We start from the raw sequence: 24,388 nt of genomic DNA on the forward strand, positions 1-24,388 counted from the left end.
GGTTGTAGCATGCTCGGTTTTAAAGCAAGAGTGAAGATACTGGCATCATATGAAACTACAAAACTAATGAATCCATTGGTACCAACCATGTTATACTAGTTTGTCGCTCCAAAACGCTCCAAAACTTGTGCTAAATGTTGGCGAAGAAAACCTGGCATGGCCATATTCAGAGGGGTCTCTTGACCTCTGACCTCAGGATATGTGAATGTAAATGGGTTCTATGGGTACCCACGAGTCTCCTCTTTACAGACATGCCCACTTTATGATAATCACATGCAGTTTGGGGCAAGTCGTAGTCAAGTCAGCACACTGACACACTGACAGCTGTTGTTGCCTCTTGGGCTGCAGTTTGCCATGTTATGATTTGTGCATATTTTTATGCTAAATGCGTACAAATATATATAATACGTAAAAACTTAACTAACCCAAGGACAGTATTTCTTCTCTCGATGATGTCGAAGAAATCCATTTATGTCAGAAAGCCGGCAATATCTAGGTTGCTTTTGTGCACTCGGTGCATTAAATGTGCCTCAAGGCCATGTGTAAAAAGCGTGTGGAAATCAACGACGTGATAAACTCTGACTGCAGTTTGTGAACAATGGAATAACCACGCAGAGATGATTGGTACAACCTGCTATAATGTCTGTAAGAAGTTTGATTGCAGCAGGTAGACCACCAGGTATGATAATGGTGGCTCTTGCACTACTCCTTTTTCATTGTATAGTATTTTCTTGTTATTGTCTGCATTCCTAGTGCTATTCAGTACAGCCATAAGCAACAGGCTTGCTCTCTTAAGCATAAAGGCGATCCATACTGTGGCATTGTTAGTGCAAATAAGGCTTTGCTTCTGTGCAGCGGTGCACAAGTCCGAAACAACCACCACTGTGACATTTTAGTGTCAGCTCCAGGGAAGACTTAGGGGAATGTCATACTCGGTGACTCAAACAGACCCGCTCACATTTTTGGAAAGAAACGCTTCATTTGTACCTGGACATCTTGTCTGCGGAGGATAATTGACATCGGTTGGTTAGAGTTGTAAGTGTCTCTAGTGCATCTCCAGTTACTCCTTTGGTATTTAACATGATTGTTCCTGGAAGACTCAGTTGGTTATGGTTGGACTTTTGTTTTTCCCATCAGCTCTCATTTGGAGACTGTCCTCACCAGAAAGAAATGATTGCATGGCTCATTTAAAATGCTTAAAACAACATGTTTTCATGGCCTTGTGGTTGTGTAAAGCAGTTTTTAACCATGCAGGAGATTTTTCTAAACCTTAATCAAGAAGTTTGCCAAACCAAACTTTAACAATAGAGCTGACGGATCATAAAACTCTCATATATACTATTTTTTTAAGGATAGTATGCATATATGCATATGCACAGACATTTGTTGTTTAGGCTGCGGGTTGTTTGAAGCATTTTGGGTTTCCAACTGTATTGATTTTATTCTATTTTTTTATCTTTGTTCCAGCTGATAATGAGTTGTGGGCATTGCTACAACTAAAAAAAGATCCATCTGTCACCCAGTAGTTTTCATATTTTCTAACAAACATATTGTTTTTGCAAGTTTTCTGTTTAAGCTTTTGGGGCGTCATCTGGGCCAGTGGTTCTCAACCTGGGGCCAAAGATCACAGGGGGTGCGCCAGGATTTGCCTACGGTTTTGCACATGTATAACTAAAATCATAATAACACACTTACTGGATAATTTGTACAAAAGTCTGTTTATAAAATAATTTAAAAATATATATTTTTTGCTACTTAGTAGGCCACATTGTGTTCAACCCCGGTATTTCTTCACAGTTGCAGATAAAGATCAGGCTAATATTATTAGTATTATACTATTTGTAGAATTAGATTCCAGTGGTGGCTGCGTAGGCTCATTTCCGACTCGTGCGATCCAAACATTTCCAATAACTCCAGAGCGTTGCAAAGTCCAAAAGTCAAAATCTATTGGAAAAAAAAGATAGATGTAATCATTTCCAAAATTCACAAAAAATATTCTGTTTCAATCCATATTTGTTGGCGTTTAGCCTTTCAAAAACAACATTTTCACTGCAGTCAAAAAACTGTGTGCTCACACACTGACGAGTTATGTTCATTAATGAAAGTTGATTTATTAAAAAACAAATTTATTCAAATTGAGTATTTTGTTCGAGGATTTGTAATTTTTTTAGAGTGATGACGTCAGGAAGGGCTCAGCTTTTTTTTTAGATACAAGTAAAGGGGGCTTCAAGGACAATAGATTTAGACAATAGTAATAATAATGGTCCAAAATTATGTAAAAATGCATAGTTTTAGATCAAAACACTTCAAATTTTCTTGGGGGAGGACCCCCAAACCCAATACCCAATATCTCCTAGTATATTTTATTCCCTGTAGAAATTCAGAATGTGTCTCTTTATCCTGCTGCGTAACATACAGGAGCACCCTGACTGGGACGATGCTCCTGAAACCTGAAGGAACAGCTCACACACCTCAGCTCTGTATGCATACCTACTTACCTATCATAGGCCTACCATAGAAGTTGCATAGCTCAGGTATAACAATAAAATCACAACTGATTATGGCGGCCACATAACATGATTAAATAAATAGGAAGAAGTCGCAAGAGATTGCTGATACTGGCCGATACGTACATCGCCAACGAATGAATAAGCGAATAAGGGCAGTAGTGGCACTCCACTTCAAGCAATGGTTATTACATTTTTTTGTTAGCACCAGCGTAAACATGTGAAGTAATATTTCTCAATAACAACCGAGATAGTGCCACCTGTCAGATACCTGGAGGTGCTTTTGATAAAAGCACGTCGAAGACATATTTCATCGCAGGTGTCGTACATCTCCTCTTTCATCCGCAGCGATCTATGTGATTTCCCACCCACTCGGTTTTTCTTTTCCTCTCTTTCAGCTTAAGCTCTCATGTACAATTCCCCTATTTTCCACTTCACTCAGTCGCTTGTTAGGCAGCTGTATCAGCAGGACTGCATCGCTTTTCAGTGAATTATTGATCAGATATTTCCCTCGGCCTGACCCGTTTGGTGTGACTCACACACGTGCTTTTTATATTATAAGGAACAGGTAGCTGTTCGGGTCAGCGAGGAAAAAAAATGTTTTTAATAAGCTGGGACATCTGCATAGATTTGTGATTATTCTGCTGATTAGAATATGAGGGAGTGCAAATTAAACTGCATTTTAAGGAGCTCTGTAATAAAAGCCATTAAGACTTTGGTTTTACACAGCTCACAAGGTTAATATTTTTATTAAACTGGTAATCCGCTGTAATGTTTCTTCATTTTTCACAGCCGAGCCGCAGTCCTTTAATAGGAGGAATAATGTAGGTTGTTACTCTGAGTTCACAGCAGGTGCTCTCCTCATATTCTGATACTCTCACACCTTGTTTTATCTCCCGTTTGCTCTCATCGTGTACCACAGGGGACATCCGATTTTGATCATGGGCATATCATGTCTTAAGGTCGGCTGTAAAGATGACACGTAGACCATATGAGCCAGAGGAAATCCACACACTTCACATTTTGAAGTCGGTATCAAAGCGTTTGACCTGTTGCTGTGTTTCTCCCATGAAAACGTGGATTATAATTGGTTCTACGCAACAGCAGCCTCTGCGTTTTAAACAAAAATATGGATATTTCTTGCAGTTATTTAATATATTATTGTAAGTTTATTTCATTTATAAAGACTGAAATACATATATACACATATAATCATAGAGACATATGTGCATATATGTGAAAATATTTAATGAAGCATGATTTGTCAAGTATTTAATACTCTTATCAACATGGGAGTGGGCAAATATGATTCCTTTATGCAAATGTATGTATATATTTATTATTGGAAATCAATTAACAACACAAGATAATGACAAATGTTGTCCAGAAACCCTCACAGGTACTGCATTTAGTATAAAAAAAGACATAAAAAGACATATGAAGGGGCGAGACCTTGGAGAGATTTGTTAACAATTAGCCAGTGTAAGGATGCAAGGAAAGGGGCGACGTGGTTTCTCTTCTTGGACCTTGTAGATCTCTGTCTTGTCCTCATTTAACTGAAGAAAATGATGAGCTAACCAGTCTTTAATGTCTTTGAGACGGTTTGGTAAATCTCTTCTCACTTCAATTTGTCGGCTCATTGTAAAAACACAGTTTACATTTGTCACAAAAATGGGTCAGATAATCTTAATTTTAGGGTTGTAATGATGATTTTAAACCTCTGCAGGAGGTAATAAACAAGAAAGGAAAACAGAAAAAGACAACCAAATAACAAAAAATTACTTTCAGACTGAACAATGAGCAGCTTTTCCAGATTGATCCACTTCAAATTCATCTCACAAGGAAGTGAATGCTGCGAGGATGATTCCATCCATTACGACATTAAGTGCCGTTTCAAGCAAATTACATAAAGACAGGAAACGTCTCAATTCTCATTACCCTCCGTTTTCATCGGAACTTTGTACCTGAGAAATAGTCCCGGCGGTCTGATTGTGTCTTTACCTGATAGAAATCACTGGAATATCTCTTCAGCGGGTGATCCTCGTTGCTGCAAAGAGTATTTATGTTGATCATATCGGATATTGGATCTTTGTAAGAGACATGAAATGGTAAACGTAGTGGTAGACCGCTGCTCCCTTGGCTGGAAGCCATAATAAGCAATGTAATATTCCTCTGAGGCTGCTTTCTCACTGTAAAGCTACCGGTGATGAACCTCAAGTATCACACGGAAGGAAACAAACACACAGCTCTTATTATTAAGGGCTTTTAACCCTCGAGGACTCCTGGTGGACTTCATCATCTGAAGCTGCTATTTTTCAGATACATATTGCGAAACAAACCAGAAAGAAATAACACAGAAACAGATGGAGTGAAAAGCATCTTCCAATTTGGTTTGGAGAGGCGACACTAGCAGTACTCCTCATCATGGTGCCCATAACACACCTTTAAAACAGACCCCCTTTCAGTCTCCATTTCAGGCAAAACCTGTTAGAAGTAGATCCTCACATTCAAGTATTGATCTATATATCAGGGCTTCCCAAACTTTTCCATACCAAGGCCACCCAAATAGCATTAGCTTATAGCCGGGGCACCCCTTTTGGAAGATGTCTTTAAAAACCCATTGACAATACTACGGAAAATGTAAAAAAAATTATAATAATAAAAAAAAAACTTAAAAATATATGTCCTTACTTTTATTACTGAAATAATAATTAATAATAATTAAATTTGTATTTATAATATTTAATCATTCCATTAGATTGAATATTTCTGTTTTCCATTATTTATTTATTTTTATTTTATTAATTAATTTGACAGGGACAATACATGTAGGCATCATTACACTTAATTAATGTGCAACCAATGTAATGTATATAGGACTTCGAGCCGTAGCTAATTTGCAGACCTTGATTATAATACCACATTATACATAAAATCGCATAATACAACAAAGTACATTACAATCAATTTGCATATGTACGTTCCCAATCAGTAATCAGGTTTGGTTTAGTTTCAGCCAGTGTTTCACCTTTTCATTAAACGTTTTCAGGTCAGGTTGTATTTTTATTTCCGTTGGTATGGCGATCCAAAAATGTATTCCTTTTACTGAAAAAGACGACTGACCGAAGGTTGTTTTTCGCTGTGCCACTCTGCAGTTACCATTTGTTGATCCCTTAGTGGCTATTCTATTGGCGCAGACCATTATGTTTGACTGGCAGGCAATTAGAAAGATGGGCATGACAAATAAAATATTTGTTATTTATTATAGGATAATTAGATTTAAAAACAAATATCATTAAGGCCCCCATGGCGGCCCCTCGCCCCCACTTTAAAAAATCACTGCTGTATATCATCTGGCTCAAAGACCCATGGCACTGCCCACTACATCATACCACTCAGACTGGTGCCAGTGTCTCCTTCCTTCAGTCCTCCAAAAGCTTTATTTCTGCCTCCACGTTTTTTCCCCTCAGAAAACGTGCATATAGACAAGAACTCCACACACTGGGATGCATGCATGCGTTGTTAATAAGAACTGGAAAATAGATATGCACCGATTTTCTTGTCAGATTCCTATTTTCCGAAGTCTGACTGTCCGATTCTGATTTTTACCGATTCCGATTTAATTATAATTTATAGCAAGGCTCCAGACTAATTTTTTTTTTTTTTACCCCTGTCAAGAAAAATTATTTCAACCATCCCAAAGTCAGTGTAAACTATAAAAAAAATCTAAATATTATCCTCTTACTTATTTACCTATTGTTATCTATGTTGGTTATTTACTGTACATAAAAACACACCAATCAAATGATTAGGAAATACATGATTGTATTCGTATTTAAATATTCGCTTTTGTTAAAAAAAATCTTGGCATTAGTAGTTTTAATTATGTGTATATTAAGAGAAATAATAACAAAAAGACAAACTTGTTTTTCTCTCTCTGCAACTACATATACAATGATGTCAATGAGTACAGTATGTCACAAAGGTTATAGCGATCACACAGAAATAGCAAAGCAATTTTCTTCTAATTGCTCTTATTATCGTCAACATAACAGACGCAGGAAGCCTGTTTCAGCATAACCAGTTAAACACGTGTAGAATTTCACACGCTCAGTATTGGATTAAGGAAGATCAAAAATATTGCTACTCTTCAAAATTAAGTAATGTTCTCTATAAAATAATGTAATAGCTTGTAGTCCTGTGTGTTTATGTATTAGATTGTGTTTTGCTGTATGTGTTGTGCTTGACATGAATATTGCCCCGCAGGGATAAATTAAGTTTATTGGTCTGAATTGAAATTTTAATTGAGTTCCCTCAAAAGAGGCTTGAAAAAGTTTCCAATACTAAATCATTAGAGAGCCGTCCCCCCCGTGAACTCTTAGCTGGTATTGCTTTGTAAGGCATCCTCGCTATCCACAAATCCGGCCCCATATCTGTGTACCTGTGCTGAGTTGGGAATTGTGTCAGCAAAATGACAATGAAGATAACAAAAGCTCCAGAAAGCTCTATCCGGGATTCTGCTGAAAGTAGGATCCAAGGGCCCCGACTTGGCCTCGCACCAAAACGGCGAAGGGGTTCCAAAGGGATGCGGAATAATTTGTATTTGATCAATTTTCATTGAAGTTAATAACATTTAAGATGTTATTTTGAGAAAGATAGCTCATTACAAGCCGTATTAATAGCTTAAAAGTGTCTCGCATGCAGGAATTTTACGAGGCTATTTTTTACTCATCACATTACTGAACTGTCAACACAAGAGACTTATTCAGTTCTTTTTAGTCTGTGGCCCTCTGCCCACGTTGCATTCAGGCTCGTTTCCTGTGCCAAAGAAGTGAGGCTCTTTTCTACTTCATTTTCCACTTTCTTAAACATTTTATATATGGAGGATTAAAGCTGCCATTATAATAAATAAATGACTCAATAAATAAATAAAATAATAAAAAATGAAATGTAGAAATAAAAGCCCCAATTATCAAATAAACATGCAGGTTGATTTGAAAATAAATAAATATACACAGAAATAGAAAAATAAATAAATAAAATGTATTTGACAAATTACATTTTCTTTTTTTTTCACATTTAATTATTTCCCAATTTATTATTTTTTGTTTATATGTATTTCAGTTTGTATTTATTTCCCTATTTATTATTTTATTTATTTATTTTAGGGCTGTCAATCGTTTAAAATATTTAATCACGATTAATCGCAAATTCATCAAATTTTTTTATCCGTTCAAAATGTACCTTAAAGGGAGATTTTTCAAGTATTTTATACTCTTATCAACATGGGATTTGGCAAATATGCTGCTTTATGCAAATTTATGTATTTAATTATTATTGGAAATCAATTAACAACACAAAACAATGACACATATTGTCCAGAAACCCTCACAGGTACTGCATTTAGCATAAACAATATGCTCATATCATAACATTGCAAACTAAATCCCAACAGGCAACAACAGCTGTCAGTGTGTCAGTGTGCTGACTTGACTATGACTTGCCCCAAACAGCATGGGATTACCATAAAGTGGGCATGTCTGTAAAGGGGAGACTCGTGGGTACCCATAGAACCCATTTTCATTTAGGTATCTTGAGGTTTAGAGGTCAAGGGACCCCTTTGAAAATGGCCGTGACAGTTGTTAATCGCCAAAATTTAGCGCAAGTTTGGAGCGTTATTTAGCCTCATTCGCGACAAGCTAGTATGACATGATTGGTACCAATGGATTCCTTAGGTTTTTTCTAGTTTCATATGATGCCAGTATCTTCACTCACTTCACTGTAAAAGAAATGAGTCGCATTAAAATGAATTTGCATCAACGCATCATTATTTATTTATTATAATGGCAGCTTTAATCCTCCATATGGTATTTGTCTTACCCACAGAAAGGTATGACGTCTTTTCTACATGCTACACAAGTAACTGCAGTACTCTTGCATACAGAAAATAACAAAGTCCTGTAGATTTCTTATATGTTAGAGCCAAGGAGTTGTAAGTTGTAATGGAAGGCTAGACAGAGTGAGTTAATTTCCAAGTGCTACAAACATGTTGCAAGCACGCAGCCGCTGAGATGTCACACCAGCAATAACCAAGACAATTCTCGGCTGTGGCTGAGTTCATGTACAGTATATTAAAGATGGCTCCAATTACTGTATGACATGCGCTCAGTTTCTGCTCACGGAGTATCGATTTTGCCAGTCTCCCTGGAAACAAAGCGCCATCCCTGTCTGTTATGTGATTTAAGCAGCATTTTGACCACTGTATGGTACATGTCATTCAACCAGCACACACTTAGGATTCATTATCCTGCTTTATTTAAAAAGCACGGGGCGACGACATGTATTTAATTTTAGGAATAGAAATTGATGGATTGCAGCAGAGCCGACTAAAAGTGTTTGCAAAGGTTAAAAACAGCTGCTTGTGGCCTTCAACACATTTGTCTGCATCAGATGACAGGTGTTATTTCTGCAGTGCTACAGTTTATTTTTCCCTCATCAGTATAAAATTCAGTACTGTGTGTTTATACTTATTCTTCAGACACTTTTTATTGGGTACAATTCAACAAAACGCCATTAAATTACACAATGCTACGCAACTGGATGATGTGGGTCAACTCCTTTGTTTAGAGGGGAAAAAAACACTTCAACATTACGTTTTAGGGTTAATGACAGGGAAGCTACAGTATATAAAAGTATTCAAAGGTTGATTTGATGAAATGTCATGGGGATATAAAAATCACCAGGCTCCGTCGTCTTGGGAGTTTTTATGCGCGCAGATAATTTATGCCATCCTGCCCATTAGGTTTTAACAAATTGGTATCATAACCAATTTAGTGTAGGTAATTACAAATATACTTCGGAGCATGACATAACATACCAGGCCGGTATCCCTTTTGAATTATATTATCATATTGGGTGATTCTGCACCTCAACACTTTGTTTCAATGCCAACGTTCAGTGCCAAAATACTACCTTTTGTTGAAGTTTACTATTAAAATGTAAAGTTTTTATTGACATTGTTGGTTCGCCCCTAAAGTGTAGCACATAAAACAACGTATCCTCATACAACAGTTCGCATGATATCTAACTAAAGTTATTCTTAATTTTGCGTGCATTTTCCTATGGATGCCCTGAAACACGTGACAATTTCCACTAGTTACATGCATCCAGTCTTTTCAAAATAAACTTCTGTCTTCACAAGAAACTACTTGGTTGGGTTTAGGCAACAAAAAAAATGTGTTTAGGTTTTGCGAAAGATCATAGTTTGGGTTAAAATAACAACGGAAATGGCGTTAAATATGGAAGTTAGTTGTTTTTGAACCACCTATCCACACCTACCTCCTCCCTACACTGCGTTTGTTGCTCTTTATCCTTCCTGGTTCACAAATTACGTGGATTATTTCGTGGGAAATATACAAATTACAGTGCATTACTTCTAGTAGGTAAAGCTATGAACGCTGTATGAGAACAGCCTGCATAAAAACACATTTAGATCAAACAAACCTGCTATTCTGATTGATATAATGTAGATTGAAGGGACTGTTGTGTTGACAGGAATCAAGTTCAAGTGTCCTTCCCTGCAATAACTCCAGCACTACTGATCCACCAGTGCTGTTGTGGTTCAAAGGATAGGTGATATCAGAGGGTGCTCTAGATGCCTGAGGGTCTAATACAGCTGCACACTCTACACTGCTGATAGTTAAACCCCACACCTGTCAAAACATCAGCGCATACCAAAGAAATCATTCCAAAAAATAAAAGAGGAATTATTCCACTCCCGAACTGCAAGCCGGAACATTTTTGCAAAGTCTCGAGTATTGTTGCGTTTGAACCGGTCAGTACAAATTGTACGAGAGGAAAAAAAAAGTGCTGTGTGGCGATGTAGCTTGTTAAGTCAGGAATGAAACTCTGCAGAGACATCCAGTTAAATATTTCATCCCAGTTTGTGCATGAAGTGCCAGAGTCAGATGCGCAGTCTTTCAGCAGAAAAATGTGTCATGATCAAGAACAGATAAAACATGTCCTTCCTCTCCCTGATCTTCTATAAGATAGCCCTAAAATCTGATACGCATCAAAACTGAAAGGCCTGACATGAGCCATCGCCCCAGTGCCTCTCGTGGTATCATCTTTTTTACATTTGAGGGTTTTGGGGTTGATAATTACAGTCAAGTGACAGAAACAAGCAGTGGTTTTCATCAATAATAAATACCGTGGGAGTATAATTTGGACAAACTCAGCAAGACTTTTAACAAACTTTCACATTTTTTTTGAAGACTAATCCTCATATCTTGCTGGTGTAACCGCAGGAAACATGTTCAGATGGATAAAATAACATTGCAAATTGTCTTAGGTGTACTTTGGGTGTTGAGCTTCACTTTGTTGTAAAAAGAACCACAGCTGTTTATTTTGTTCATTACCCCCTTAAAATTGTGCATTACTGATTCCAAAAGGCGTTTTTCATCATCACCTTTTCATCCACGATATCTTTTTTCAATATCAAAGGCTGTTTTTCCCCGCAAATGCTGAAGGTCTGCTTCGCCGAACAGGCACGAGCGCAGTGAACACTTCAAAACATTCGCCGTGTTTCATCTTTTCCCTCAGCCTGACAATCATCTGTGGAAGCAAAAGGTCAGGATTGTGCCGGCTTCTATGACGATACCAACCAAAAGAGAGATTCCATCACTCCTTATTGCTCATTTTTACATTCAATTCTTATGCGTTAACAGCCCAAAATATTGGACGAGGAGTGGGTATTTGTGTTTTAAAAACCTTTAAACCAAACCCATTTATATTTTAGGTTCCATTAAATTGTCATTATCTTCACTAGGAAAAATGACAGCATCTGTCATCTCGATCAGATATAAACAACCTATGTTTACGTTTTCTTGACAAGTGACCTTTCCTTGTGCCAATAGTGTATTTCCTCTTATAGTGCCAAAGCTGGAAGTAGTGTGACATTGCTATAGTGCCACAAAACCTCTCAGAGAAAAGGTCAAGGTGGATGGTTGGGTTGACATAGTGCTGACTTTGACATTGGAGTCTGCAGTTCTGTCACCTAGCCGATACTGTATGTTGGGTTCTTTTAAACATTACCACAGCTGACAGAAAAATACATTTAAATTACACTACTTAGTGTTATTCCTAGAGAGACTGGGTTGAAAATATCTTAACATGAAAAATGAATTGAAACAAAATATTCTACTGGCTCAGATTTCAGAGGAAAATATTTAGTGCAAAAAACAGAAAAAGCAAACAATCGCTGTGTCCTTTTGTGCGTTTTTTTTGTAAAGGATCTGTACAGACTTTAAGTCAAACTTTATTGCTTTGCAAAATTTATAATTGCTGCTTCTTCATTTGCTTCGAGGGAAGCTCAGCAATCCATTATTTTTCGGGTTGCTTCTAGATTTGCACCTGCTATTGCACACAGAGGATATTAAGAAGCAGAGCCGAACGAGCGAAATGGCCAGGACCCGAGCCAAAATTTCAATCCCACACACAAGGCTACAGTGTGCGGTTGATTTTCCATGAAAGAACATTAATTCGCTCCACTCCTGAGACACTCTTGTTTTCCACCGGCATCCTGCGGACTGACAGAGTTGTTCAGACCGGGTTTTCTGATGAAAATTACCACACAGCGAGAGGTAGTAGTGGCAGTTTGGCGTGACAGGATTAGGCAGGAGCCCTGGGTGGATATTTTGGAACGAGGCACCTGCAACTAGTATACTGTACTTGTCTAATGATGTCAGATTACACAGTCACCTAGGAAACCAACAAAGAACTCCAGCAGAAATAACGGAGAAGGCGCAATTTCCCTGACTGACAGGGCTATGTAATGCTGTGCAGCATGCATAATTAAAAAAAAACGTGGCAGTCTTTCTGGCTTGTCGAATCTGCTGTTGAGTCGATTTTTAATGTTGTTCCCGTGCCTTCACTCTCTGCACTGATGACTGTCCCCTGGGTGTGTGGGAAGGAGGAGAGAGGAGGGGAGGAAGGGGATGCGAGGGAAAGGAGGAAGAGATGGCTGGCTAATGCCTGCTTCGTTTTTAGCGGCCGCTTTTAGATGCGATCAAAATAAACATTACCTCAGAGGCACAAGGGCCGGCTTCCAACGGTCTTTTTTTGCAATTTTGTTCATTGCTTTTCTTGTCAGGCAATGAGTCAAACGCACCACGAAAGCAGATGGCTGGAAGAGTAGGACGTTGTAGGACATGTAGACAGGCAAGCAGACAGGCCATGTTGTCGAGCACGGGGTGCACCTGGGGTTTAACCTGTGTTATGCTTCATAGGTCAGAACTCGCATGATCTTTCTCCGTCAGGAATTTCAGGGATGGTACTCGGTCGTAGCAACAAAAACAGGAACATGACGACCCAAATCACTTCAGTGATAATCTAAATGCTTTTTAGGAGTTTCAATTTTCCGTGCTCAATCTTGAGAAACAGACATGCTTATTAGGGGTGAGGGAAAAAATCGATACAGCATAGTATCGCGATATTTTGTGTGGCAATATTGTATCGATACATGGACGTTAAGTTTCGATCTTTTATTACATCAACAATTAACTAGGGCTGTCACAGTTAACGCAATAATAACGCATTAACTCAATTTGCGATTTTTAGGTTGTAGCGGACTCAGTTTTGAAGCTAGAGTGAAGGTACAGATATCATATGAAACTAGAAAAACCGAAGGAATCCATTGGTACCAACCATGTCATACTAGCTTGTCGTGAAAGAGGTCAAATAATGCTCCAAACTTGAGTTATATTTTGGCGAGGAAAAACAGTCATGGCCATTTTCAAAGGGGTCCCTTGACCTCTGACCTTAAGATATATGTAATATATCACAATATATCTTGTTACAATACTCAGTATATCGCAAATAAAATCACAATAATATCGTATCGTGACTCAAGTATCAGATAATATTGTATTGTGGGGCCTCTGGTGATTCCCACTCCCGATGCCTATACTAGTTATTATTTTCACAATTATTTTCTCAAAAAGTCTTTCAAAGTGATGACATGCCCTCACACTTGCAGGAGCATTTGTGTCATCATTTGTGTGCTTTATATCATCCTCTACTGTATCTCCCGTTCATTTAGCTCAGGAAGAACTCAGCCCTCCACCTCCATCCTAGGGGACAAACACATGGGGGAGTCGAGCGTTGACACCAGGAGAAAGGGAGTTGTCTGCAGGGGGGGGGGGGCGACGCAGCAATGCGACTCCGTGCCAAATGTTTACAGGCGAGCTGACATAGTTAGAAGATGGAAAAAAAAGGGCTGAAACGAGGCTGTCTCTCTCTGCACTCTTGGAGGAAACGAGAGATAGGAAATCTAGGTCATCGCCACTGATGCATTGCAAAGCGAACTTCAAACAAACCTGGCCTTTAGCGTGATGGCTCTCCAAAGCTGTGTTGCATACCATCAGAGAGCGATCGCCATTTTCTGCCAAGAGCTGCCACGAAAGTGATGAATAGAATCGTTTCTCGATACTAGACTCTATCTGTCAGTCATTCTTTTTGTTTGTGTATGAATATAGCTTACCATATGTATACAAAAGAAACCTTTTTGGATCTGGCTTTGTAACCAATTAGCTGGCCCGTAGTTGGACCACATGCTAGGTTCCTATTCCTCATCTGCCCTTCACTCGGAATTGCCTGAGGGAAGTCTTATCCGTAATCATAGCCCTGGGAATTGTGGTAAAAAGCTTTGTTCTACTATTGAAGGCTCGATCTGTCTGTTTCAAGGGCAGCTGGTTGAAACAATGGTGTTTTGTTGGAAAGGATTCCTTTCGGAGGCAGTTCCCTAAAAATGATTTTTTTTGGTCCCAATCTCAATAAAATAATTTCTCCTGTGATTATTAATCACTTTAGCGTTAATAGATTTTATTCATTTATGTTGATGACTGAATAATTTACTTAGACAAAACGTGGAAAATGTCATTCGAGATCTACCGTTTCCCCTCAAAATCCAAACATTTGCAAGCGTCTCCACTAGTTTGTAGAACTTTTCCAAGAGCCTTGATGCATTCTGTTTTAGTCGAGATATTGCGAGCAACATAAAAAGCTCCCCCCATTAGAAATGTATGAGCTTAAAGTCCAATTGAACTGAGACCCCATTAAAGAAAGAACAAAAACACCGGCGTGTAGTTCAGAGGAGAGAGTGTTTTGTGCTCAACCTTGCAGAATAATTTTAGAATAATGTTTTATCATGCTCTTCATTGCGTAAGCTATAATTAATGGAGAAAAAGGCGCCGGTTGTGGGTTCACTCATTGTTGAGTATAGGAAGGCTTTCTGTGCTGAATGAATGGTGTTGCCTGCTCTCTGCTAACATGAAGGTTGAGTGCTGAAGTGAATGTGGAAGTGCCGAAAGAAGTTGCTTGAATTGTTGTTACATAACAGCTCCAAAACAACTTTACATAACGTTAGTGGGAAATCTCCATTTTCTCTGTACACACACAAAGGTAATGTATTTATTTCAGAAATGTGGCTGTGGAGTTGATCAACTATTGCTTGAACTACTTCGGCTACAGTTAAAGTACAGGTGTCAAGTGTCAAAGTTCTGCTAATGCAACTCAAACATTTCTCACTGCTGGGCCACATTAAAAGCATTCAACAGGCAAAACCACAGACTATATAAGAAGTGGACTTAGTCATGGCTTCACTTTTCAGACCCGAAGGTTTCACACTGGGCGAAATATAGGGTGGCTTTCATTGTGAAGCAGTCACAAGAAACACAAGGTTAGCACTTACTTACTTGTTCATCATAATGCATCAACAAAATAAACCATAATTTCCAGCAGTTTTTGACAACAGATCAGTTATATTACAAATATACAAATATTGAAGAGAGTAATAGAACAACAAGCGGCCACAGTGAGCTGTTAGATGAACACACCTCTAACTCCTCAGTAAAGGAACCAACTTTACTGCGCCGTGATATCTAGAAACATCCTCACACCTCGTGTAGCAAGAAATCAGATTGTGATTACTCAGAGCTTGATGGAAAGAGGCAGATTATTGACTGACTTCTTTATTAAAAGGATGCAAGTTTGTGTGGATCTGTGGGCAACCTCCGGGTCTGAAAAGTGCGTTAAACTTGCATTCTTTCTAATAGCCAGCAGGGGGCGCCTCCTCTGGTTGCTAAAAGAAGTCTGATTGTATAGAAGTCTATGAGAAAATGAGCCTACTTCTCACTTGATTTATTACCTCAGTAAACATTGTAAACATGAGTTTATGGTCTCAATCGCTAGTTTCAAGTCTTCTTCAATACAGCATGATGTTTTTAGTAAATGATGGTTCCATATAGAGTCAAATACACCATAAAGCAGAGGATGCTTTAGGGCTTTAACCCTCTCAGTGTGTTTTCAGTTCATGAAAGTTAATTGTAACATTTTGGTCGCCTAAAAATGTCTTATTCATCATGTGGTTGTACTTAGCTCCACCCTCATGTCACTTCTGGTTGCAAAAACCAAGATGCACCAATTGCTTTTTAGTTGTGTTTCTGACAAAGTAGCTGCTCAAGGAGTTTTTGTTTCCAAATCAACTCAATTTAAAGATTGAAATGAAAAGAATCCGAACTTTAAACTCGGTCAGACTGCCTCGACTGACTCTTTCCCAGTTACTAGCAAGATGCTTCCAAATATCCACTCCCTCCTCCGTTCCTCGCCTTCTTCAGTGGATTTCAGTTCATCACTCTGTTATACTGGGGATTGGAGTAGTGACATAGATCAGTTTACAGGATCATTAGTACAGTAAATCAAACCTGATTAAAGCCAAACAGACATATCAGTTCAGGGCTTTGCTCACAATCCCAGGAAATCCATCATCAAACTCTTCGAGGAGGCTGGCCACTTTCTCTGTATTTATCAAATCCGGATTGTCATCCATCAAATATGTGTTGGAAAAAGTGGTTAATGCTTCCACTTAAGAAGAGCCACTAGGGAGCGGCCAGTGCTGATTAACAGCATTTCTATACAGTATTATAATGATTTTGGCTCTGAAGACATCCAGGAATCTCTAGCGTTGTGGATTTCAGAGAGGACAAATTTTACAGCAAGGAATACCCAAAATAGATGGACGTTCTTATGCCAACCCAAACCAGTGGCTCTTACTCATCTTTGACAGCCTTACCGGGTGCTACATGCCCTGCATAATATCTTAAATTGGATAATCCTATACCTCACACACTTGAACGAGAGCACGGCACTCCCACTGAGCGAGATGTGGCGAGATCAAGCTCGCCTGCCAGCTGAGTGGGCGGCATTATGCGTTTTCAGGAAACAGCAGTTGAATGGTCATTTATTAGTTCCATGAGATGCACACAGTATTTTAATCCTGTAGGCTTTTATTGTTCATTGCCTGGAGCATTGCCCGTTTGTAGTGGCCCAAAATGAATTTGAGTCCGTATTAAGAACCCCGCTTGTAGCAACCTTCCTCGTCAGTATGAATGTTTCATCATGAGGTGCGCATTTCAAATACGATCTAAGGTTGGACATCAAGAACACGTGGACCACCTGGGTCTATCTCCATTAATTAAGTGAAGCCTTTTTGTTTCAGCGTGCTGAATATCTTGATTGGACCTCTTGATGCATCATTCATAAGTCAAAGTGCAAGGCCCGACTAGCCCGGTTACCACTACAAAGCAAAAACAGAGCTCACCGGGAATTACTTATTATTCATATCGCCCTATTACCCCCGACAACATTTCAGAGAAACACGCAGGGCATCGCGGGTAGATCAGACCCGGTGCATTCACATTCCATTGAACACGCAAATGCCAGAATAGGTCGGCTTTGAAGTTGTGACCCGTATAGTTGAAGCAATGTCCTTCATCAAGTCCATTTAACCTTATTCCGTTTTAAAATTGCCTTGTTTTTTGAAGCACTTTCACAAGCATTTTGTACTAACAAGTTAACGTGACTTGATTTACATCTCTGGTGCATGATGTGAGGCAGATGTGGCACTGTACACCAAAAACGAATAGATGGCTTTTAAAAAAAGTAAAGATTTAGGGCTGCAACTAATTTTCATTGTCGATTAATCTGTCAATTATATTATCAATCAGTCGATTAGTTGTTTGGTCTATAACATGTCCGAAAATGGTGGAAAATGTCGGATCAGAGTTTCCCACGTTTCTCAAAGATGACGTCCTCAAATGTCTTGTTTTGTCCACAACTCAAACATATTCACTTTACTGTCATAGAGGAGTAAAGAAACCGGAAAATATTCACATTTAAGAAGTAACTAATGTGCTTATGAAGCAGTATAGCAGCTTTACATCCAGTCCCATGTATAGTTTTGACTTTAAAGAGACGTGAAGGAGTCCACTGAGACTGCTTTAGCACAGGGCACGGAAATCGGTGTTACACTCCTGCCTACATCTGTGCAGGATTAAGCATCACGTCACGTTGCACATACTCTTTGAATAAAGATGTTAAGCACATATCTCCGCTTGCCTCTGATATCATGCTGCTCATCCCTCCCCAGTGTACGCTATGTATATATAGTGTCTAATTTTCTTCTTGAGCTGCATCATCAAAAAATTATTACAGGGCTGCAAACGTCCTCGATTTATGTTTATATGCAAGTTCTTTGCATTAGTAAAATCTGTTTTGGACTATATAGAGATCGGGTTTTCTGTTTTATTCAACAATAACAAGAGCATTTTGAATGTGATTATGAAACACGTATATGGATAAGGTTATGCAATTGATGTGGCCAGTCTTCTCTAAGGTTAGCAGGTGGCTCACCCCTCTTTGTTCTCTTTACTCCATCCCTTTACTGTAAAAGTTGTACCTTTTTTTTCTGCAGAAAGTAGAATCTGTCGAGAGCTTCAGACACTCGCAGTCAAAGAAAGTGCTTTCATCATTTCCCAGCTAAGCACAGCAGCTTTGTCTCAAATGCTCGTAGACCTTTCATGCTGTCATGCAGAGACAGGGGTTGAGGTGGGTGGCATACCAGTAGTGCTTGGTGGCCCAGCGGGAGTGGGGGGGGGTCTGCCAACGCTGGAGTTTTTTTATTCTGAACCGTGATGCAAAACACTTTTTTTTTTGCTTTCATTCTATAATTGGTTTAATTAGGTTCATGCAACCCAATTAAAAGTGTACTTCAGCAGTAAACAAAAGTCACTTTGGAGTTTGGGTTTTGATATTTTTGGAGTAAAACCAAATTGGATTCTGTAACTTGGGCAAAGCATGAAAGTCCATACCGGTGAAGAAACTGTGAAGACTCAATATGAGCACAAAATTTGTCGTCGGTTCATTCTGTTGTGCCAGACTTTCTGCGTGTGACTGACTACAGCTATGTGCGACGGCGTATTAGGGCCATTGTAGGAAAAATAAATAAATTGCGGGACCAGAGGAGGGGGAATTTCCGAGATTAAAGTCATAAATGTATGAGAAAAAAACTTGCGTATTCTCTGAAATGAAAGTGGTAAATTTCGATAAAAAAAACTTGGATATTCTCTGAGATTGCAATGTCATAAATTTACAAGATTCTCAGAATTTCTGAGTTTTTTCTCGGAATATTATCCCCCTCCAACGTCTCCGTAACTTTTTTTTTTTTTTTAACCTACAATGGCCTTAAAACGCAGTCATATGGCGGGTGATATTCCAAGAAAAAACTCTGAAAGTAAAGTCATAAATTTACGGATATTCTCTGATACGTTGCAAATTTACAAGAAAAAAACGATTGCAAGATTATAAAGTCATGAATTTTTTTTTGCACTCCACTTAATTTCCGATTTGTTTTTCTCCTAAATTTATGAGTTCACAATTCATAAATCCATTACCATAAATTTGCGAGTTTTTTTGTCGTAAATTTGCCATTTTAATCTCAGAGAATATCTACATTTTTTCTCATCAATTTACGATTTTAATCTCAGAAATTCCGAGTTTTTTCTCTCCCCGCTCCCCCGGCTCCGTAATTATTATTTCTTCTTCACAATAATACGCCGTCATAGCTATCACCATCCATTGCCTCATACCTGTAAACTTGTTTTCTGTTTCTGCTCTACATAAATGATATCAGGTATTCAACGTGGTTATTTGGTGCAGTATAAGTCAGGAACAGTTTACCAAAAAAAGTCCTCCTTTTGTTTGGGTGGGTCACAAGCTCAAGAGCAAAACCGCTTTGAGTGTAAATAGTGGCTCCCTGACAAGAATTACCTTTTTTGAGCTGTCAGATGTAGGCCATGAGAGCTATAAAAATACCTGCAACCAGACATACCTCTGCCAGGGCATGCAACTATTTATTTTAGGAAAGTAGGTAGTCAGTTCAGTGGCTTTTTGTTACTTACATAAGGCTTGAGAGAAAGCTGTTCGAGAGGAAAAACAGATCCAGGTGGGATTTGTTGTAGACCACTGAATGTGTCTTTATCACTATTTTTGAAATGTTTGCTAACACGGCCCAGTGCACTGCAACAGAGGCAAACCTAAACCAGCGTTTTCTTTCTGATAGAAAGCAAGCTCCACAAAAGGCCTGAACAAAACGAAAACATGTTTATGTGAATGCCTCGCTCCCCAGTCAAATGTACCATGCAGTACGGAATAAATAGACTCCCACAGCTGACATGACAGAGAGATTTCTGCTGTCACAGAAACCAATGTCCATCACGCGCAAATTGTCTGGTCTCGTCTTTGTTTGGGCGCAGTGGGGAGGTTCATTGTGGCTTCAAAACACCCGATGTGTTGCTTTGCCTAGCATGCTGAAAGAGACATGACATCGAGACAGAATATGCTCGCCACTTGGTGCCTCGATAGTACTTCAAACTGATCCGTGTGCAACAGACTGCAAGTAAACTACACTGCTGTCACATCCAAGAACTCTCTGTCGGCTGAAGAGTACCGCATACTCAGATTTGCTCTGTGGTCTTGGAAAAATATAATTTTACATGAATGTGCAGTGGTGGACTCAGGCTGTCTGAGGGGCAGGGGGGGAAATAAATAAAAAAAAGGTCACCAACTACATGGGGTGCAGAACGTTTTCTAGCATGTAGGGCAGCCTTTATGGCACTGCATCATCTTCTTAATTTTAAGGCCAACTTAAAGGGCACTTTATCAAGTTTTCTCCACTAGAAGGGCACCCTAGAAGGCACTGCATCATGTTTTTTTTCACTGGAAGGGCACTCTAAAGGGCACTGCATCACATTGTCTCTACTAAAAGGGCACCCTAAAGGGCACTGCATCACATTTTCTCAATTTTAAGGCCAACTTAAAGGGCACTTTATCAAGTTTTCTCCACTAGCAGGGCACCCTAGAGGGCACTTCATCACATTTTCTCTACTAGAAGGCCACCCTGGAGGGCACTGCATCATGTTTTCTTCACTAGAAGGGCACCCTTAAGGGCACTGCATCATGTTTTCTCCACTAGAAGAGCACCCTAAAGGGCACTGCAACATATTTCCTCTACTGGAGAAAGGGCAAGAATCATTTCTTTAAACATTACAGAGATGAAAAGTGGTGCTACAGCTCCCCACGAATGTCCAAAACACGTTCCTCTGCAGGAGCTCTGTGGACTTTTGTGTTATCACATTCAAACTTATGTCAAGTTGTATCCCATTAAATCTCCTCCGGGGAGCTGAACTGAATTGGAGATGAGCCTTGAATAATGCATCAACTGCGTGATGACATCACCCCTAAAAACACACGCACATATCTCTGCAAGAGAGGTTATATCCTCCTCTTATTGTCGGAAATTATTCACTTGAAAATGTTTTCCTACAACTCTTTTATTAGAGGAATCTGACAATGCAGCGTGTGCAAGTTCAACTCATCCACTTTAAAAAGGTGCAGATGGGAAGGATGTCTTTCTTTGTTCCTGCTGCCCTTCTTCAAGGATACTGTAGGAACAAATTAAAACGTGCATTATTGGTTGAATAGGAAGGGTCACGCTTTGTTAAATCTGAGTGATAGCGGTGCAATATGATAACTGACATGTTGAGATGTTTTCTGCTCAGTCCGGTTGGTACTCCGTGCAGTAATTGGAGAAGGGCTTGGAGGCTTCCTCCAGTGACCTCATTACCCCAATTAAATGTGTAGCCTTCTACTGAAAACAGTCCATCTCACAAAGTGATGTCTGATTATCACTCCCAGTCCAAATGAGGTTGAAATATGCAGCTGAGGAAGCGGGGAAGGCGACATATGGTTGTGCCTTTTAATTCGCTGCGGCGGGTTCTTCATCCTCTTTTTTTATCATTTAACCAAAAAGAATATTATTACATTTGAGATAATCCTTGAAAACGCCACATATGATCTAGTATGAGTACTGTAATGTGTGGTTGGGATGCTAATATTTAAAAAAGCATCATTCTTCATCAATACTGGGGTTGCTTTAACAAAATATTTGCAAACTTTATTGTTTTTTCCAGTAACTTTGCATATTTCTTGACACACATTTCTCCTGTAAAAGCAGGGAAAAGTGGTGGGTTTGTTTGTTTTTCTTAAATTAAAACTAGCTGGGCCCAAATTATAAGTCTACCAGTGCTCTTATGGAAATGTAATTGTACCAATTAGCAAAGATGCAAGAAACTTTTAGATTAAAAGTTTGCTAAACACCATCTGCAGTCGCAATGATTAGATGTCTTGTGCAATCTTAAACTGTGTCCAGGACAGGGTTATTATAGTAAACCGAAACTGAAACGAAAACGAAAATAAGCAGTAAAAAATATTTTTAGTAAATTGAAACAAATAAATAAAAAGTAAATTCTTTAACAAAACTAAACTGAAACTATATTGCCTGGTAAAAAAAACCCTAATAAAATGAATGTAAATTCATTTCAGTTTTTAGTTTTTTATATCACTACCGAAAAAAGGAGACGCCGTGTATTTCCATCAACTTTCATGACATTGAACCACTCAAACAGAACGGACATAATATTCCAGGACATGGCACTATGCTGCAGTTGCTTCACTAAAGTAGAGCGAAGATTAAACATTAAACATTATGACTATTCCTACACAGTCCTCCATGTATTTTGCATGTACTGTGCATGTAGCTACATACTTCTGAGACATTATATCTGACCCTAACAAAAAACTAAAACCACTTTAAAACTAAATATATAAAAACTAAACCTTTCTGAAAAACTGAAAATGAACTAAAACCAGCAAACGCACTCTGAAGACCAACTAAAACTAAACTAAAATTAAATAGAAAATTCAAAACTATTATAACCGTGGTCCAGAATTGCTCCGTTTGCTACCTTTTTTACTTTCCATCATCGAATTGTGTGTTATTGAGTGTCCAAATTCTTTGTGTATACCGTTCTCAGTTCATTTTTGAGGGCACTAGTTTGCCCCTATATAGAGGTGATTGAAGAGCATAAATGTGCCTTTATCCTTGGTTTATCTTATCATATTTCCTTGCTAATTATCAGTATTTCAGCATGGAGTTGCACCAGTACTACTTTTCTCCTGTATTTCAAAGAGGACCTAGAAGCTTAGTGTGTGGTTTAATGAGTCATTTGAGTCATTAAATAAGAACATTTCTCCTCGTCTCACCATCTTTCAATCACTTCAGGGAGAACACATCAACCAGCACATTTATTCAAGTACCTACTGAAATTTGTCCTTTTTAATGGAACAGTGTGTGACATTTAGGGAGCTCTATTGGCAGAAATGGAGGATAATATTAATAAGTATGTTTGATAATAAGAATTGTTGTGTTTTCGTTAGCTTAGAACCGTTTCTATCTACATATTGAGTGGGTTTTTGTTGTTGCGGATCCTGTTGTTCTGTTTTCCCCAAAGATTTTACTCAAAGTAAAAGCCGGCGATGCTGATTTCACCACAACTTTATTAAGCGTTTCATTCCAAAATGCTCCACACTCGCAAGACTAAACTTCAAATTAATGATTCAAGTGAATCTTTCAAAGTTCAGTTTATGATTCACAAACTTGAGTTTCACCTTCGTGCGGTTAATAATTTTGTTAGAACACATGACGTGTTTTCCACACAGTACATCAGTAGATGTGTCACTTTTAATTGGAACAGTATAAAGCTTCATGCCGTTGTTGTCAAGTGGAAATATATTTCTAAATTGTCGGCTTTTGAGAGGGTTAGAAAACAGCCTCTTTTTTTTTTTAAGCTCAGTGATGATGTGTTTTTGAGTTTATAAATTGGGTTTTGAGAGTGATTCATAAAACCATTAACCCATATACAAGGAGTTACAGGATTTTACATTACAGCACTTAAGATGTATGAAAAATATGTCATGAATTTAACATTATATACCATTACGTCTGCACACCACTGCTCTTCCAGACTGTCGCACACGTCCTCAAACCAGCAGAACAATCACCCCTCACTAGATTGAGTCGAGGCCATTTGCGGACGACAACCTCAGATAGAAGGGGGGAATCAATGCCGTGCTTGTCCACTTCTTCGCTCATTAAGGAGCCTCTATTCACATCAGGGTCTGTATATGACAAAGAAAGCTCACAAGTGCACATTTTCAGTCCGAGGCGGGGCGGTTCTTTCTCCTCCTCAAAGCCCTCCCCTCATCGACATTCGCCTCACAGGAACGCTGTGCCAGAGGCCAAAGTCTTGACAGGGGTAGCCCAGTGAGAGGGAAATCAAACAAGGCCCTTTTTTTTCAACGGCCTGGCTCGCCGACAGGGAGGCCCGCTTACCTACCAGTCCTTAATCCGTATCGCACCTTTCCAGCTCAGGAAGAAAGGCAGCCGTAACTGTCCATTCATCATCTTTTAGTGATTCAGGGTTTTGTCTCTTGCCTGTTGGACGAGGAGTCCTTGGCTACTCATAAATACTGGTAATACCTGAACAGTGTAGATTGAAATCCTTTCAGGCTTCTCAGTGGGCTTGTCACATTCATCTTAGTGTGTAGTTAATATTGAACAGGAAAAGGATGGTGATAGATGTTGATAC

General features: G+C 38.9%; 1 protein-coding gene and 1 long non-coding RNA gene across 2 annotated transcripts in view; one reads left to right on the forward strand and one right to left on the reverse strand.

The window, feature by feature from the left end:
• The window catches only part of LOC119483354 (interleukin-1 receptor accessory protein-like 1), a 314,228-nt gene that overhangs the window by 26,167 nt on the left and 263,673 nt on the right, over window positions 1-24,388 (forward strand). The gene's annotated exons all lie outside the window — the stretch shown is intronic.
• Window positions 20,479-20,926, reverse strand: LOC119483356. The gene is made up of 3 exons (XR_005205658.1): window positions 20,841-20,926; window positions 20,693-20,714; window positions 20,479-20,525 (listed from the first exon to the last, which is right to left on the reverse strand). It is a non-coding gene; the product is annotated as an uncharacterized LOC119483356 (long non-coding RNA).

The sequence above is a fragment of the Sebastes umbrosus genome, chromosome 24, assembly GCF_015220745.1.
Source record: "Sebastes umbrosus isolate fSebUmb1 chromosome 24, fSebUmb1.pri, whole genome shotgun sequence".
NCBI lineage: Eukaryota > Metazoa > Chordata > Actinopteri > Perciformes > Sebastidae > Sebastes > Sebastes umbrosus.